Source organism: Grampus griseus (assembly GCF_964374135.1).
Source record: "Grampus griseus genome assembly, contig: HAP1_SCAFFOLD_505, whole genome shotgun sequence".
NCBI lineage: Eukaryota > Metazoa > Chordata > Mammalia > Artiodactyla > Delphinidae > Grampus > Grampus griseus.
The window spans coordinates 52,824-70,579 of NW_028132952.1; the positions used below are offsets into that span (position 1 = coordinate 52,824).

The 17,756-nt window shown below is 51.0% G+C and overlaps 1 long non-coding RNA gene and 1 pseudogene across 2 annotated transcripts; both read left to right on the forward strand.

Annotated features, from left to right (window-relative positions):
• The first annotated feature begins 1,181 nt into the window (after positions 1-1,181).
• LOC309817818 lies at positions 1,182-9,133 on the forward strand. Its single transcript, XR_014296263.1, has 5 exons — positions 1,182-1,275; positions 5,124-5,323; positions 5,795-5,927; positions 6,424-7,076; positions 7,778-9,133. It is a non-coding gene; the product is annotated as an uncharacterized lncRNA (long non-coding RNA).
• Positions 9,134-11,270: 2,137 nt separating this feature from the next.
• LOC309817820 (serine/arginine-rich splicing factor 3-like) lies at positions 11,271-12,301 on the forward strand (annotated as a pseudogene). The gene is made up of 2 exons: positions 11,271-11,298; positions 11,496-12,301. The product of its transcript is annotated as a serine/arginine-rich splicing factor 3-like (transcript).
• The last annotated feature ends 5,455 nt before the right edge of the window (positions 12,302-17,756 follow it).

The window sequence follows — 17,756 nt, forward strand, 5'->3', positions numbered from 1 at the left end:
CTCCATTTCATTGTTTGCCTTCTCGAAATGTGTTGAAATCTTTCTGTGGTTGATGACTTCCACAATGTCTTGGCTTTTATTGGTTGATTAATTTTGGTATTTCTACAGTTTTATTTAAACATGGTTTCAGGAGGACCAGAAAGTAAATATATTTCCTAGTCTGCCATCTTGAGCTGAAAATCCCTGTGGATTTTAGCATCCAATGTTCCCATGGGTAAAAAACCCAACCTTGGCATTAATAGATGTACACTCAAGATTTCAGCTTTTCTTGAGCAATCACTAAGGATTTAATATGCGATCACTTCTAATGGGAAAATAATAACTATCTCATGGCGTTGATTTGAGGATTAACTTAGATAATGGACAAGAAAATGCTTTGTAAGGTTTTAAAATCTGTAAAAAACGTTTTTTGTTATTATTTGATTTGTTGCTATTTCAACTTCAGCTGACAGTTGTTTGTGACCTTGCTTATGTGAGAAAATGCCTTCTGGTTTATTGTTTTGAAAGCCAGATTATATTTTTCAATAGCTCAATGGAAATGGCATCATTTGTGAAGTTGAAGGGTGAAGGCATAAATGTTTCTTGACATTTGAATCAACTATTGGTCTTCTGGGGCTTGTCCTTATTCTCCTGCAGTCTCTAATCAACATGGCATCCAGAGAGATCCTGTTAAAACATAAGTCAGATCATGTCACTCAAGTCTCTTCAATGGCTTCTTCACAGGAAAAGCAAAGTCCTCAAAGTGCCTCCACAGCCCTAGAAATCTGGGCCTCTGTTTCCTCTCTGACTGTTTCCTTCTCCTCTCCACTTTGCTCCCTCTGTTTTCCACACACTGACATCCTTTCTGCTCCTTGGATACTCCGAGCCCACTCTTGCCTCATTGCCTTTCCATCTGACTGTTCCCTCTGCTTGTACTATTCACTTCCCAGATATGCACCTTGCTCCCTCTCACAACCTTAGGTTCCCTCGTAAATTTTATCTTCCCCAGAAAGCCCTCAGTGATCACTTAGTTTCAGATCGCAGCCTCCTCCTACCAGCTAACAATCTCCATCCCCCTTCCCTGCTTGCTGTTTTTCTCCAGCACTTACCTGATATACTAGTTATTCTACCCATTTATTCAATTTTTATTTACGTATTTACACTTATGATTTTATATTTGCTTCTTTACTTTTGTCTCTCCCCTCAGCTCAAGAGAGGCTGTATTCATCTGTGTTAATCACTGCTGTTTCCTGAACATGCCTAGAAAACATGCTGAAGAAGGGTGCCTGAAATTTGGTAAGGGATCCATCAATTTTCTTGGCTGAATGAAGAAATATGTTCATAAATTAATGAACAAATCTCTGGGGTTTCTGAATTAAGGACTAATGGGAAGAGGAAGGCAAATGGTTGGGACAGGGTACTGCAAGAAGTAGTAGTTGGAGTACTCTGATAGCTATCCTAATAGATAACATTTTGTTCATTTAAATAGTTTTAACTAGAGAGCTGGGAACTAGGGACACACAGCATCGAGGTTTTATAATGCATTCTGTAGAGTTCTTTTCAAGTGTGTTCAAATATCATTGAAAATATATGCATGCATATAAACCTCTGTTACTTTATTTAGTGCTTTACAAGAGCCCCTCAAGGAAGGGGTAGTAGCAACTATCAGTATCCTTCCTTTATGATGAGCTTAATTTATTCAAAATTACATCATAATTTATTTGTAACTGTGAAACTAGACTTAGTTATTTAGTAGACCCCCCCTAGAAACCTATGACGTTAATAAAACCAACAAAAATGTGTTCAGTTTCCAGTGATACACACACTACAGACTCAATTATGTGTCATCCATTTTAATGAAGGGAAGAAGTGATTTAACAAACACAGAGCAAACAGAATATGAAGTTTTGTCCTCCATTAATATTAGTAATGGATAAAGTGGGCTCCAACACCTTCAAGGTAGCTTGAGACCCATCATCTCTGTCATGGGCAGGGGGATGCTCGGCCAGGATGTCTTTCTCTGTCACTGAGAAAAATTTCCATAATATATAATGATACTTACTGAAACAGATATGGGGCATTTGGGTAATTAGGAAGCCGTTAGCATATTTTTCCGGAAGCCTTGACTACAAAACGAAGATAGTAGATTTGGACACTTCGAGCTATGCAGAAGTTATTTGGGTATTCATCTTTATGCCACATGAAGTAAGCTTATTTCATCTCTGCAGCTTCCCATATACCATTTTCCCACCTCTGTTTTGTGTTTGGAAAGACTTTTAGAAATTAAAACTCAAGTTAAAAAGTGAGTGACGGGCTTCCCTGGTGGCTCAGTGGTTGAGAGTCCGCCTGCCGATGCAGGGGACACGGGTTCGTGCCCCGGTCCGGGAAGATCCCACATGCCGCGGAGCGGCTAGGCCCGTGAGCCATGGCCGCTGAGCCTGCGCGTCCGGAGCCTGTGCTCCGCAACGGGAGAGGCCACAGCAGTGAGAGGCCCGTGTACCGCAAAAAAAGGAAAAGAAAGTGGGTGACAACTTAAATGATATATGGAGTATTTTGCTGACTTACAAGAGCATGCAGAATTAAATATGACCCAGTTGAAATGTTAATTTTATTTTAATGTGTATTTTGGGGTGGAGTCTTAAAGGTGCCAGGAAACAAGCATTCACCCATCCTGTTTGGAACTGCAGCACACAGGCACCTTCAGTTACCAGTTCTGTTCATTCCACAGAATCATCTTGGGAAAACATAACTGTTTGTTATGTACCTGGTATATATCTTAATTAGTTTGAAGAATTTCCCAAATACCTGTTAATATGTAGTTCTCCAATTCCAATCTTGCCACGTCCTGTACCAGTGACACAGCACATAGGAGTTTTATTTCTCTTTCTTTCTCTGGGTTGTTGAGAACCCAATGAAAGAACAATGGAATGGCATCAAAGAGATCAGGGTTCTTGACTCAGATTTGCCATCAAATAATAGTGTCCTCTTGGGAAAATTATAGTTATTCTAGGCCCCTTTCCTTTTCTTTACTTTGACAGAGCTGCACTAGATGACCCCAAGTAACACTGCACTCTTTGCAGTAGTAGCTTAGACGTTATTGGTTTTCTGAAACAAATGAAGACAGTGACACAGGAAGCCGTGCAACATCTCTGTAACTATGTTTTCTTAGAGTTGCCTCCATTTTACAGATGATAAGATGGCTGAGCACAGAAGTAGGTGTTTTGACCAGAGGTTCCAGAGTAGATGGAACTGAACCACAAATTTCCTTCATTCCTGAAGCTCACTTAGCCAAAACATAGGCTTCTGAATGTTAAGCTGTAAAGCATATTATCAGTATGCTTTAAAAGAAGCGGTTCTTCTAGGATTTCTAATTAATAGCAGGCGGTTTTGAAATTCTTAGAAGATCATCTAATTTTGTGAGATTTACAGCTCTATTTTCCTGTCAAGCAAGTTGTATTAGTGCCAGACAATCACCTGAGCTTCTGGATGCTTCTCTGAATCTCTTGAATTTTTCTTCTTGCTATCTGAAATTCATGCCAGATAAGCCTTTTGGAGAGAGCATGTACAGACTTGTCTATTTTCATATAAGAAAGCGATGCAGTGAGCCAGGTCGGGGGTTAAGCCCTCATTCTCAGAGTGGTGTTGAGCTCCTGGTGAGATATTATCATCATTTCCTCAGAATAGAAAAGCAGTTATCTCAAGTTTTTAATGCCATTAACTATTTATACATTTATGTATAATACATATATTTATTGTACCTACGAGGTGTGCTCTCTTTGGGTAGTACAAAGCTATTTGAGACGTAAGTTGTTCGTTTTTTTCTTTTCCCACAAATACTGTGACCCTTTGAGCAGGAAGGTCTATGGTTTACTAACATCTAGAACAAGCGGCTAACACGGTGTCTAAGATGTAGTCAATAAATATGAAATAGGTAAATGAACACATTTTTAAGGAAGGGCCAGGACATGAACAAATAGAAAATTTTCATTTTCAGTCACAAAGCCACAACAGACATAAAAATGATACAGACAACAAGTGCTACGGTCATTCAAAGAAGGCATAGAACTGATACAACAAGGATCTCCTCTATGGCACAGGGAACTGTACTCAATATTTTGTAATAACTTATAAGGGAAAAGAATCTGAAAACGGAATCACTGTGCTGTACACCTGAAACGGACACGACATTGTAAATCAACTATATTTCAATTAAAAACCAAACAAACAGACAACAGCAACAACAAAAAACCAGAGAGGTCATAGAAGTTCTTATGAGATTCCACAAGAGAAGAGAAGAGAAGCCAAATGAGGACGGGAGAGGAGGCTTTTGAATCAGTTCAGAGGAGCAGTCACAGAGGAACTAGTCTTTGATCTGAACTTGAGATTAAGATTAAGATGAATTAATCTGAATTAATTAAGCTTGCAACACAGGGATATTACAGATGAAGGTAATCACATAAACTTACTATACTGAAACTTGCAGAGGTTATGAGTGTTGTTCAAGATCCCAAAGCAAGTGCATTGTGGAATCAGAATTTTAAGTGAGGCCTAATGAACTGAAAACAAAGAAACACAGAAACAAGCCCTTCCTGTGACACCACGTTGCCTTTGAAGTCGTTTTTTTTTTGGTGGGTTGGCAGAAACTGGTTCCAGTGTTTCTTGCAGGAATGACTGGCCATAGGACTGGGCGTCGTAGCTTCCTGCCAGGCGGCCGAAGGTCGCAGGCAGATGGGTCACTGGGACACACGCGGAGGGGCTCCTGCCCGGCTCCCTGGCCGCTCAGTGCCCCTGCCCCAGAGCGGGGGTGGGGGCCCCAAAGCAGCCTTGTCTGAGTCCCCTGCCACTAGAGAGAGTATTGGCCCAACACTTGTAGAAAACGGGGACCTCGCTGGCAGTTCAGTGGAGGGACACAAATAAATCTTTGCCGACTTTCTGCTGAAGCTCACGAGGGTTCACTCCTAAGCCTCTTACAAGGTCAGCTGCCGAGGCTGCGAGAGATGAGTCAGGGCTCGCCCTCCACCACAGGGAGATCGCTGGTTAAAGCGCTCACGAGGGAGTGAACCGCGTGTCCGCACCGACACGCATGGGCAGACCTCGTCGATGCCTTCTGTTCGGGTTATGAAGCCCTCTCCTGCCTCTTCCAGGCTCTCTAGAAAGCATGTGCAGAGCCTCCCACCCCACCCTCGGACTCCACGGGCCACAGCTGGAGGGACCAGCCAAGGAACCGTGGCAGGAAGAGACCAGAGGTCAGCGGGCCTCGGCCGGAGCCCGTCAGTCGGTCCCCGTTCACACACCGCCAGACGAGCCTCTTGACCTGGGCAGTAGCCGCCAACCGACCGCTGAGGTGAGCCCGGTGCGCGCTTGGCTACCTGGCATGGCTGGGAACCCCAGGATCTCCTGGCAGAGGCGGGCATTCTCCTGGGCCGGGTCCGTGGGCGTCTGCGTGTGCAGGGCCTGAACCACCTTGGCCAGGACGATCTGGCACAGGTTGAAGAGGCCTGGGGGGCGGGAGGAAGGAGACGGGGGGCTGGCACCGTGTCCAGGCCGCGCTTTCCAGCCGGGCAGACCGGAAGCCCCCTTCCCTTCCCTCGGTCCGGCCGCATCTGGGTTGGCCTCCCGGGACTTGATGAGCTTGTCCAGCAGCTCCTGAGGGACGGTGCTGCCCGTGCCCCACCAAGACTGGCAGCAGCGCCAGGGCCTCCCAGGGCACGGCGCCCCCGGCCCCAGAGCCTTCCCTCTGGTTCTCGTCACCGGCTGTCACCAGACTTGCATGCAACGTTCTTTTCTTTTCTCTTGTCTTCTTTACGTCCCTCAGCCACGCAATGCGGTGAAGCCCTGACGCTCGCTGCCGCGTCGATACACCCTGAGAACACGATGCTCAGCGAGAGAAGTCATACACAGAAGGACACACAGGGCGTGACCCCACTGAGGAGAAACGTCCAGAGCAGGTAGATCCACAGAGTCAGCGAGTGGGTTCCTGGTTGTCAGGGGCTGGCGAGGGGACGGAGTGATAGCTAAGGGCGTGAGGGACATTTTCGGGGTGACGGAAATGGTCCAAAGCAGTAGTGACGTCTGTACAGCTCAGTAAACTGTCCCCACACGCCCCGGTGCAGCCTGTGAGAGCATCGCTCTCAGGCTGAAGGGCTGACCACAGGAAGACTGAACGAGCAGTGGGTCCTGGGCCCAGACGCTCAGCTGGCGCCCCCCACGTGGGGAAGTCACTGGGACTTGCTGAGCCTCCACGGAGACTGGCAGCAGCCCCCGAGCTCACAGGGCACTGCGCCCCCGGCCCCAGAGCCTTCCCTCTGGTTCTCATCACCGGCTGTCAGCAGACTTGCAGGCAACGTTCCTTTCTTTTCTTTTGTCTTTTTTCAAGGCAACTCTTGAGTACATGTATTTAACATGCAGGGAACCAGCCCTGACTCCTTGATCTGGGTCTTCCAGCCTCTAGAGCCTCGAGGACATCCATTTCCGTTATTTACGCGCCCAGTGCCTGGGGTTTGGTGATGGAAGCTGACACCGAGGGCGTCACCACGTGCGGGGTGATGTCAGTGAAAGAATCCCATGGCGAGGGCCTGCCTGAGGACCACGCACGCCCGGGCCCTCCCCGCCCCCTGCCTGCAGCCCTGCGCCTGGGAGCGGAGCTGGTGCATCGCGTGCCCGACGTCGTGGAAGTTGGTCTCCCGCTCATCATGCTGCAGCAGGGAGGGCAGGTTGGGCGTAGGCTTGGTGAAGTTGGCCACCGTGGCCACGATGGCGATCTGTCGTGCTGTAGGCAGCCCGGCTGCAGGCCGAAGCAGGCCACGTGCCCGGACTTCCCCACCCTGCGGAGGGACGTGGATGGGGCCCCGCTTCCACAGAGGAGCCCCGGCCCACGGCCGACAGGTTCCCCCACGCACGCACCGAGGATAGAGGTCAGGTAGAACTTGCCGATGGATGACCTTGCCCGAGGCCGCGTCCCAGACCGTTTAGAGCCTCACGTCTTCGTGACACATGCTGGTGCCCTCCTCCAGGTCGAAGGTCAGCCCCAGCAGCTCCTGGGAGAGGCCCAGCAGCCCGCGTGTGAGCGCCTGCATGGGGAAAGACTCATTGAGCAGGTACCGGTTCACGTGGTAGCGCGTCTCCTCCCCCTGGTTCATGTAGTAGCGCAGGTCCCAGGCGTTGATGGGGCCGTCAAAGTGCAGGCCCCGCCTCTGGCACTCGGCCTCCTTTAGCTCCAGGATCACGGCCGCTCCTGCTCCCCGAGGGGCTTCAGCTTCTGGGCCAGCTCACCTGCGGGCGGAGGGGAGAGGCTCGGCTACGTCCCTGGGGCGGCCCCCCAGCCACCCCCGACCCCGCGCCCCTCGAGGCAGAATGAAGGGTCTGGGAAGGTGACCCCCAAGGGCTGACACAGTGGGGTCTCAGGCAGCACCACGTCCGGTCAAGGTGCACCTGACCCCGTCCCCACTGGGACTCGGGGAGGCGGTGTTACCTAGGACAGTGGCCACCACCTGGCTGGTCTTGTCCATGTTCATCTCCAGCACGGAGTCGGCATGCGTGCGGAACCCCAGCAGGCGGGACTTCAGGGCCTGCAGTCTCACCAGCTCCCTGAGGATCACGCAGTTCTCCTGGAACCCAGAGACGGAAGGCGCTGGGGACCGAGGGCCACGCCCTCCCCGCGGGCCCCGGGCCAGGTCTCTGCAGGCGGGCAGGGCTCCCAGGCCACTGGCGGGCACAGCCAATCCCCCTCCCTCCTCCTCCTGACCTGGATTTCTAGACACTTTGGTGCTGTCCTAACACGTGGTCTTTATTAACACAGGTCCTTTTGGAGCCGGAAACGGCATGAACGTGATGGGCTCTAAGGCCAAGGGCAGGAAGAAATGCGGCCAGTCTTTCCAGGAGCCACCAAGGGGCCTCCCCGGGCTCAACAAGACAAACACGGCTGCCGTGCAGACAGTAGCTCAACCCCACGGCACCCGAACACCCAGCCCCTGGACGGTGAGACACCTGTTGCTGCACCCTTGGCCCGTGGCTCACTGATGAGGCCCGGCCCCAGGCGTACGCCACCTTCTCTGGGGCCACCTCTCCGGTCTGCAGTGGGGTTCTCCTGGGAGCCCCCAGTCACCACAGGACCAGCGTGGCCTGTCTGTAGCCCAAGAAGGTGGGGACACAAGACTGTCCCCCGTGCCCCCCGCATCACCCGCGAGGCTGAGCGAGCACCAGGGGTGTCTGCGGGGAAGATGAAGGGCTCACGCACAGCCCCCATCTACAGAAGCACAGACTGCAGCCACATGCGCTATGGAACAAACACAAGTGTCCATGCAGGACCCGATGTCTGAATGTCAAGGCCATGCCCGGGCCACAGTGAGAAGGTGCATCCCCCATGCAAGCCACAGAGAGGGGATGGGGAGTCCATCTGCGATTCTGAGCTCATCGGGTATCACCCCAGAGGGAGAGGGAGAGGGAGAGAGGTAGACAGAAGTACAGAGGGAGAGAAAGAGAGAGGGAGGGAGAGACGTCTCTCCCTTCCCTGGGGGTTCTCTAGTGCAGCCAAGGCTGAAAACCACTGTATTTTGGGAGATGGGTCCTCGTGGAAGAGTTAAATAGTAGCTCATGGTATTATCGACACATACTAAAAAGGCCCCAAATCTTGGGGAGTCAGGGAGGGGAGTGTCGGCTGCCTCGTAAACGAGGAGAGATTGGGCATCAGGGGAGGTGCCTGTGCAGCCTGCGCCCAGGGCCCCGCAGACTTCATCTCCCAGCGGTGGTCCTGGGCTGGAAGTCAGCGGGGAGGTCAGGCTGTCCAAGCATCAACGTTGACTTCAGGACTGATCTAAAAGGCGCCTGGTGTTTGTTGAAGCAGAAAAAAGAGAAAGCAGTAGGGAGAGGATGGGAGTGGGAGGGGGAGGGAGCCCCCCTCCTCAGCACTTCTACCGCTCTCCCTCTCTCTCTCCCTTTCTCCCTCTCGCCCTCTACCTCGCTGCCTCTCCCTCTCCCTCTCCCTCCATCTCTCCCCCTGCCTCTCTCCCTCCCTCTCTCCCTGTCTCTCTTTCCCTGTCCCTCTCTCTCTCTCCCTCTTTCCTTCCCCCTCTCCCTCTCCCCCTTTCCCTCTCCCTCTCCCCCTCTCCCTCTCTCCCTTCCTCTCTCCCTGTCCCTGTTTCCCTGTTCCGCACGCTCTGGCTCTACCTCTTTCCCTCTCCCTCTCCCTCCACCTCCTTCCCTCTCTGGAGAGGGAAGGAGGTGGAGGGAGAGGGAGAGAGAGATGGAGAGGGAGGGGGAGAGGGAGAGAGAGATGGAGAGGGAGGGGGGAGAGGGAGAGAGAAGGGGGAGAGGGAGAGAGTGATAGAGGGAGGGAGCGAAAGATGTCTCTCCCTCCCTCCCTCTCTCCCTCCCTCTCTCCCTCTCCCTCCCTCCTTCTCCTCCCTCTCCCTCTCGCTCTAACTCTCCTTCTCCCTCCGTCTCTCCATCTCCCTCACTCCCTCCCAGAGAGGCAGAGATAAGGCAGAGGGAGAGAGGGAGAGGGAGAGATGGAGGGAGAGGGAGAGGGAGGGAGAGGGAGGGAGAGGGAGAGGGAGAGAGGGAGAGAGAAAGAGGTCTCTTCCTCCCTCCCTCTCCCTCTCTCCTCCTTCTCTCCCTCTCTCCCTCTCCCTCTCTCTCTCCCTGTCCCTGTTTCCCTGTTCCGGTCTCCCTCTCCCTCTGTCCCTCTCCCTTGTCTCTGCCTCTCCCTCCATCTCTCCCTCTCTGAGAGGGAGTGAGGGCGAGGGAGAGATGGTGGGAGAGGGAGTGACAGAGGGAGGAAGAGGGAGAGAGGAAGGGAAAGGGCGAGGGAAGGAGAAGGGGAGACGGAGGGAGGGTGAGAGGGAGAGTCGGAGGAGAGAGGGAGAGGGAGGGAAGAAGAGACCATTTTCCCTCTCCCGCTCTCCCTCTCTCTCTCTCTCTCTCCCTCTCTCTCTCTCTCTCCCTCTGTCCCTCTCTCTCTTCCTCTCTCCCTCTCCCTCCATCTCTCCCTCTCCCTCTCTCCCTCTCCCTTATCTCTGCCTCTCCCTCCATCTCTCCCTATGTGGGAAGGAGTGAGGGAGATGGAGACATGGAGGGAGAGGGAGAGTTGGTGGAAGAGGGAGAGGGAGGAGAAGGAGAGAGGGAGAAACGTCTTCGCTCCCTCCCTCTATCCCTCTCTCCCTTTCCCCTCTCTCCCTTCCTCTCCCCCCTCCCTTTCCTGCTCTCCCTCTCCCTCTTTCCCTCTCCCTCTCCCTCCACCTCCTTCTGTCTCTGGAGAGGGAAGGAGGTGGAGGGAGAGGGAGAGGGAAAGAGGGAGAGCGGAACAGGGAAACAGGGACAGGGAGAGAGGGAGGGAGAGGGAGAGAAGGAGGACAGAGGGAGAGGGAGGGAGGAAGAGACCTCTTTCCCTCTCCCTCTCCCCCCCCTCCCTCCCTCTCCCTCCATCTCTCCCTCTCCCCCTCTCCCTCTCCCTTGTCTCTGCCTCTCCATCTCTCCCTCTCTGGGAGGGAGTGAGGGAGATGGAGAGATGGAGGGAGAAGGAGAGTTGGAGGGAGAGGGAGAGGGAGGAGAAGGAGGGAGGGAGAGGGAGGGAGAGAGGGATAGAGGGAGGGAGGGAGAGAGGGATAGAGGGAGGGAGGGAGAGAGATAAAGGGAGGGAGGGATAGAGGGAGGGAGGGAGAGACATCTTTCGCTCCCTCCCTCTATCCCTCTCTCCCTCTCCCCCCTCTCTCTCCCTCTCCCCCGCCTCCTGCTCTCTCTCCCTGTCCCTCCACCTCCTTCCCTCTCCAGAGAGGGAAAGAGGTGGAGGGACAGGGAGAGGGAAAGAGGTAGAGGGAAGGCGTGCGGAACAGGGAAACAGGGACAGGGAGAGAGGGACAGGGAAGAGGGATGGGGGAGGCGGGAAGAGGGAGGGGGGAGGCGGGAGAGAGACGGGGGAGAGGGAGGAGGTAGAGGGAGGGGAGGGGAGAGGGATGTGGGAGAGTGAGGGGGAGACGGAGGTGGAGAGGGAGTTGGGAGAGGGACGGGGAGGGGGAGAGGGAGGGGGCGAGGGAGAGAGGGAAAGAGAGAGACGCAGAGGAAAGAGGGAGAGGGAAGAGAGAGAGAGAGAGAGAGGGACAGAGGGAGAGGGAGAGAGGGAGGGGGAGAGGGACGAGAGGAAGCAGGGAGAAAAGAGAGAAAGAACACACCATCTACATTTCTGTCAAATGACACCGGGGATCCTTACACAACCAGGAGAAAATAACACAGCGAGGCTCTTTCTCAGCTGGAACTGGAACTGCAGATGGGGCCAAACACCACCAGGGTGGGCACACATGTCCAGCTGCCGCCCCAGCCCCCTGAGTCTGGTCACCAGGGCTCTTGAGTGTTTGCTCCAGGGACCTGGGGTTCACCCTGTCACCCTGGAGGTCGGGCCTAGACAGCAGGGCCCCGGGCTGGACACATAGGGGGAAAAGCATCCCCACAGGACAGCTTGTGCGAGCCGATTCAGCTGCGAGATTCTAGAGGCCCGGTATCACCCTGTGGCCCATGAAACCCAGGAGCCAGGAGGGTCTTGCATCGGGATTCCTGTCCGTTGGACTGTAACGTTTATGTAAGGAATCTTGGAAACAGTGGTAACAAGACTGAATTCGAACGAGCTTTAGGATATTATGGACCACTCCGAAGTGTGTGGGTTGCTAAAAACCCTCCCGGCTTTGCTCTTGTTGAAAATGAAGATCCCCGAGATGCAGCCGATGCTGTCTGAGAACTAGACGGGAGAACGCTCTGTGGCTGCCGAGTAAGAGTTGACCTGTCGAATGGGGAAAGGAGAAGTCGAAATAGTGGCCGCCTCCTTCTTGGGGTCGTCGCCCTCGAGATGATCATCGGAGGAGGAGTCCTCCCCCTCACCACAGATCTCCAAGACGGAGAAGCTTCTCCCGCAGCCGGAGCAGGTCCCTTTAGTAGATATAGAAGAGAGAGATCACTGTCCCAGGAGAGAAATCGCAAGCCGTCCCGATCTTTCTCTAGGTCTCCTAGACAATCCAGGTCAAATGAAAGGAAATAGCAGACCACTTTGCAAGAGGAGTGGTGCACAGGAAATAACTTCATTTGACAGGAGTATGTACAGAAAATTCAAGTTTCGTTTGAGACTTCTGAAGCTTGATGCACTTTTTAAATGTTTTAGCTGTTCACATTTGTTTGTCTCTTGGGACAGTGACACATAAAGGTGTCATTCTCTATGGTTTGAAATGGGTCATATGAGGCATGTAATATGATGAATTGTTTCTTTACAATGTTCTCGTAAGCAAAATTGAATTTGCTTTGAATTTTTGGTCTTGCCTAGACTGATAATAAAACTCTAACTCCTGCCCACCTAAAGTGTGATGTTTATTATTATGGAAACAACACTGGCAAACATTGAAAAGACTTTCTGTAGCTGGGATATGGTATGCAGCTGTAGTTAAGCAAGCAGTCTTTAAAAGGTGCTGTGAACACAAGCCAGCAGGTAGAAATGAAAGCCGCACCTTTACCCTAGATTAGAGGTTTAAGAATTCCACTAGTCTTCACACTGGACAAGAGGTTGTCCAGTGAGTTTAGAATCTAAGAAGTTTCAAGGAAGTTAGTTTCCCTTTGAGTTAGGTCATAAGTCCCCTCTGTGATTACTGTACATGAATACATAGCTCTTTGTAATGTTTTTTGGAAGTTGAGATTATCAAGATACCAATGTCTTGCCAGATGAAGAGTATATTGTAGAGCTGAACTTTGAGTTACTGTGCAATTTTTTTTTTCATGCTGTCATTTGTAATATGTTTTGTGAGACTCCTTGGGATTAAAGTTTTGGTTCCAAAAGGAACAAAGAAGAAAAGGATCCACCTGCCAATGCAGGGGACACGGGTCCGAGCCCTGGTCCGGGAAGATCCCATGTGCCGCAGATCAACTAAGCCCGTGGGCCACAACTATTGAGCCTGCGCTCTAGATCCTGGGAGCCACAACTACTGAGCCCCCATGCCACAACTACAGAAGCCCGCACAGCTAGAGCCCGTGCTCCGAAACAAAAGAAGCCACTGTAATGAGAAGCACGTGCCCGCAACAAAGAGGAGCCCCTGCTCACCGCAACTAGAGAAAGCCCGTGTGCAGCAATGAAGACCCAACGCAGCAAAAAAAAAAAAAAACGATACTGGCCAGGTGATCAAGGGTAAAATTGTTTGTCACAAGTCCCATTGATGGTGTGTATCCTTGATGTGTGTATCCTTGATGGTGTGTATCCTTGATGATGTGACCTGAGGAGAATGACATTTTTATCTGTGTCTGGATCTTCCGCCCCAAACCCCATAACTCCAGCCCAACCATAAGAACAACATCAGAAAACCAACAGACAAACAAATTGAGGGGCAAAATACCTGACCAGTCCTCCTCAAAACTTTCAAGGTATCAAAACCCAGGGACGTCTGAGAAATGTCACAGCCCAGAGGAGACTGGGACAGAAAAAGGATGTTAGGGGAAAGCTAGGGAAATTCTAGTAAAGTGTGGACTTTAGTTAATAATAACGTATCCATCTCGGTTCCTTAGTTGGATAAGCATGTCGTACTAACGTACTAAAGTACTAACGTGTTGGAAATAGGGTTACTGGGTCAGGGGTCCACAGCACTCTGTACACTCTGTACAGATCTTTGCAACTTCTTTGTAACTCTAAGCTATTCTAAAATTAAGCAACTACTAAACAGATAAGAATGTTATTTCCCTGATTTGAACATGCCTGAGTTTGTTTTCATGGTCACATTTGTGCTATCTGGATGTGTCTTGGAATCAGTAGCAAAGGAGAGTTGCCAGCCCCTGGGAAGATGCGGCTGGTTTGCAGGTGGCTTGCTCTGGAGCTGAAGACCACGGTGGGAAGTCTGCAGCCTCGGGCTGCACTTAGAACCATGGGAGGGGATGGGCCAGCTCAGTTAGGGATGGAACCTATAAATAAAACTCTTTTTCTTTTCCATTATGGCTTATCACAGGATATTGAATATAGTTCCCTGTGCTAGACAGTAGGACCTTGTAGCTTATCCATCCTATATTTAATAGTTTGCGTGTCTGCTAACCCCAAACTCCCAATCCAACCCTCCCTCCCTCTTTCTCCCCCTTGGCAACCACAAGTCTGTTCTCTATGTCTGTGAGTCTGTTTTTGTTTCATAGACAAGTTCATTTGTGTCGTATTTTAAATTTCACATATAAGAGAGATCATATATGTGTCTTTCTCTTCTGACTTACTTCACTTAGTATGATAATCTCTAGGTTCATCCACGACATTGCTGCAAATAGCATTATTTCATTCTTTTTATGGCTGAATATATTCCATTGTATATATGTACCACATCTTCTTTATCCATTCATCCATCAGTGGACATTTAGGTAGCTTCAACATCTTGCCTATTATAAATAGTGATGCAATGAACATTGGGGTGCATGTATCTTTTCTTTCTTTCTTTCTTTCTTTCTTTCTTTCTTTCTTTCTTTCTTTCTTTCGTTCTTTCTCTCTCTCTCTCTTTCTCTCTTTCTTTCTCTCTTTCTTTATTTTTTTGTCACACAGCATGTGGGATCTTAGTTCCCTGGCCAGAGATGGAACCCATGCTCCCTGCACCGGACGCACAGAGTCTTAACCACTAGACCACCAGGGAAATCCCAGGGGTGTATGTATATTTTTGAATTAGAGTTTTCTCCAGATCTATGCCCAGGAGTGGAATTGCGGGACCCTATGGCAGCTGTATCTGTTCTCTGCACGTCTCACATCAACCACCTGCACTCCAATCCTTGCTCTCAACGTCATCTTCGGGGAACACAACCTGCGACAGGGACCTTGACAAGAAGAAATGGCTCAGGGAAAAGCTACCTGCACAGGGAGGAGATAGAGGCCATCGACCCTGGGGTGCGACGGGGAGAGTGGGCACAGAGATTTGTCATTTCATCCCTGATACTCAGCCCTCCTGGCTGCCCCACGCTAGGTCACCTCGGGATACAGAGGTGACCCGGTTAGAGTCCCAGCCTGTGCAGGAATCTAGGGGCACCAGCGGGTCTGAATAATATTAGTGCAGGGTCTCCCCCATGGCACTGGGGTTATTCGGGGTAGGTCATTCTCTGCTGGTGGCCCCTCCTGGGCACTGTGTGGGGTTCAGCAGCATCCCTGTCCCCACCCATTTGATTCCAGGGGCCCCTCCCCCCCAGTTGTGACAACCACAGATTTTCCCCAGACATCACCGAAGAACTGGGTGAGGCAGAAGCAGGATGGCCCTGGGTGAGGACAGCTGTGTTGAAGCAACCAGCCTGGCTTAGGGCAAGGTCTGCCCCAGTCCTGTCAGAGCCTGCATTTAGAACTGCCCCTTCTCTCTCCCACCTCCCATGCCCTGCAGTGGTCTCCGAGACATCATCCCCATGTAACAAATCACACCACCTCAGTTTACTGTCCCCAGCACCTAGAAGAGTGTCTGCTATGTAGTAGATGCTTCATAAATACTTGCTGAATAAAGGAGTTGAATAAAGGGATGAGTGGATGAATGAATGAAGGTTACCATGGAAGGAGGGGGGAGATTCCCTTTCTGGCTCTCGGGGGTTGGGATATCAAGTGAAAGATCCATCCTAAATAGGCTGGCCAGCCTTCTGGGGTTCCCCGGAAATGAGGGTTTCCCCACAGTTCCAGCGCTCAAACCTGAGCGGTCCTGGGCAAACTGGGGGCGGGTGTTGGTCACCCTGTGTAAACACAGTAACAATTCCAACTGCAATAGCAATGGCCAAGGACCTCTATGGTCTTATTGACCAGGCACAGTTCTTTACCTGGCGAGGAAGGGTGGGCCGGGATTGGAATTCCGGTGATCCAGGGTGGGTGGGTGAGGGCACACCCCGGGCTTGTGTAGGGGAGTCCAGGAAGGTTCTGGAGGAAGTGACAGTGACACAGGAGGGAGGGAGGAGTCTAAGGAAGAACATCCCACACGACAAGGTGTGCCAATGGCCCTGGGCCCAAGGTCACACCTGACCAGGGCTTGCTTTTTTTCTTTTTTTCTAATTTACTTTTTCCCACATGGATATGCAATTGTCCTAATGCCATTTATTGAAAACTCCTTAATTTCCCCACTTTCTGTCATATCAAGTTCTCATCTATCTGTTTCTGGACCTTTATTCTCTACCATAGAGCTATACGTCCCATCCTTGCACCACTAGGGCTGTTTCATCACTATAACTTTATTTTTTATTCATTTATTTCTTTGGCCATGCTGGGCAGCATGTGGGATCTTATTTCCCTGACCAGGGATCGAACCCGCACCCCTTGCAGTGGAAGCTCGGAGTCTTAATCGCTGGACCTCCAGGGAAGTCCCCAGGGCTTGCTTTGACATCCATCGAATGGTGGCAGGTGGGCACGGGGAGCAGCTGTCTGTGAGCCATCCTGTGTAGAAATGCAGGGTGGAGGGCAGGACAGCTGGAGCGGGAGGGTAAGAGGCGGAGGAGGGAGGGAGGGATGGCGGCCGGGCGAGAGACAGACAGACAGTTTCCTGAGACAATAGTTCTGGCCGTGTCCTAGGGCATGAAAGCTGAAAATAGCTCCTAGTGCCGGGAGCCTTGGAGCTGGAGCCTGGGAGCCAGGGTGACTGGCTCTCCTCCCTGGGGTGTGTGTGCGGGGGGCGGGCCTCTGGACTTCTCAGGCTGGGAATGGCGTGCACGGAGCAGGGACGAAGCAGGGACCCTTCTCTCTGGGACCTCGCGGGCCATCCTTAGCTCACAAAGCTGAGCCACTCCTGGCCCTACGAGTGGGGGGCTTATCCTCCCTGTCCCCTGGATCACACCCCCTCACACACAACTTCCCCGTGTGTGCTCCCAGCAACCAAGAGAATCTGTTTTTAAAAGATTTGGGGGAGGGGGGTAAACATACAAACAAGAGCAGAATGGATACTTTTTCAGAATGGGAATGGCTCTGTGTAACCCCATCCCCAGGGTAACCAGAGTCCTGACCTCTAACACCCTTGACGAGTCAGCCTTGGTATGGGCTTGCAGACCCACGGAAGCTTCCTCATCCCCTCCTTCAGACCCCGTCTCTCCCTTGGCGTCTTTGTGAGAGGCACCGGGGGAAGTGGGACTGCTAGGCTGTACTGCTGCTAGAACTCCACCTGGGCTCCACCAGGCTCCAGCCCCCCGCCCTGTGCACCTCTCTGACCCTGAGGCACCTCAACTGGTAGGAGCGGCATCACCTTCCCTCCCGGGACCTGTGACACTTAAGGGAGACACAGAAAGGACAAGCGTTTGGCTCCCTGGCTGGCAAAGAGCAGGTGCTCAATTGTCATAAGTGTCCGTATCAGTGAGGGTTCTCCAGACAAACAGAATCCATAGGGGGTGTGTGTATATACACACACACGTACATATGTACACACATACAAAAATATACAGCTGTGTATATATACAGTACGCATACAGACATATACACATATAGTATATACAATACGCAAATACATGTATACACACATATATATAATGCATAGTTTGTATATATACAGTATGTATACACACATATACACATAATATATACAACAGACATACATGTACACTATACATACACACATATGAAATGCACAGTTTGTATATATACAGTATGTACACATACGTATAACATATGCAACACACACACCTAGGTACGTCTATATCATACATATATACACACATACAAAGATATTTAGGTGTGTATATATACAGTATACATACATACACATATAATATATGCAATACATACACGTACATACATATAGACACACATATACACCTACATATAAAAGCATGTAGAATAAAAATATATA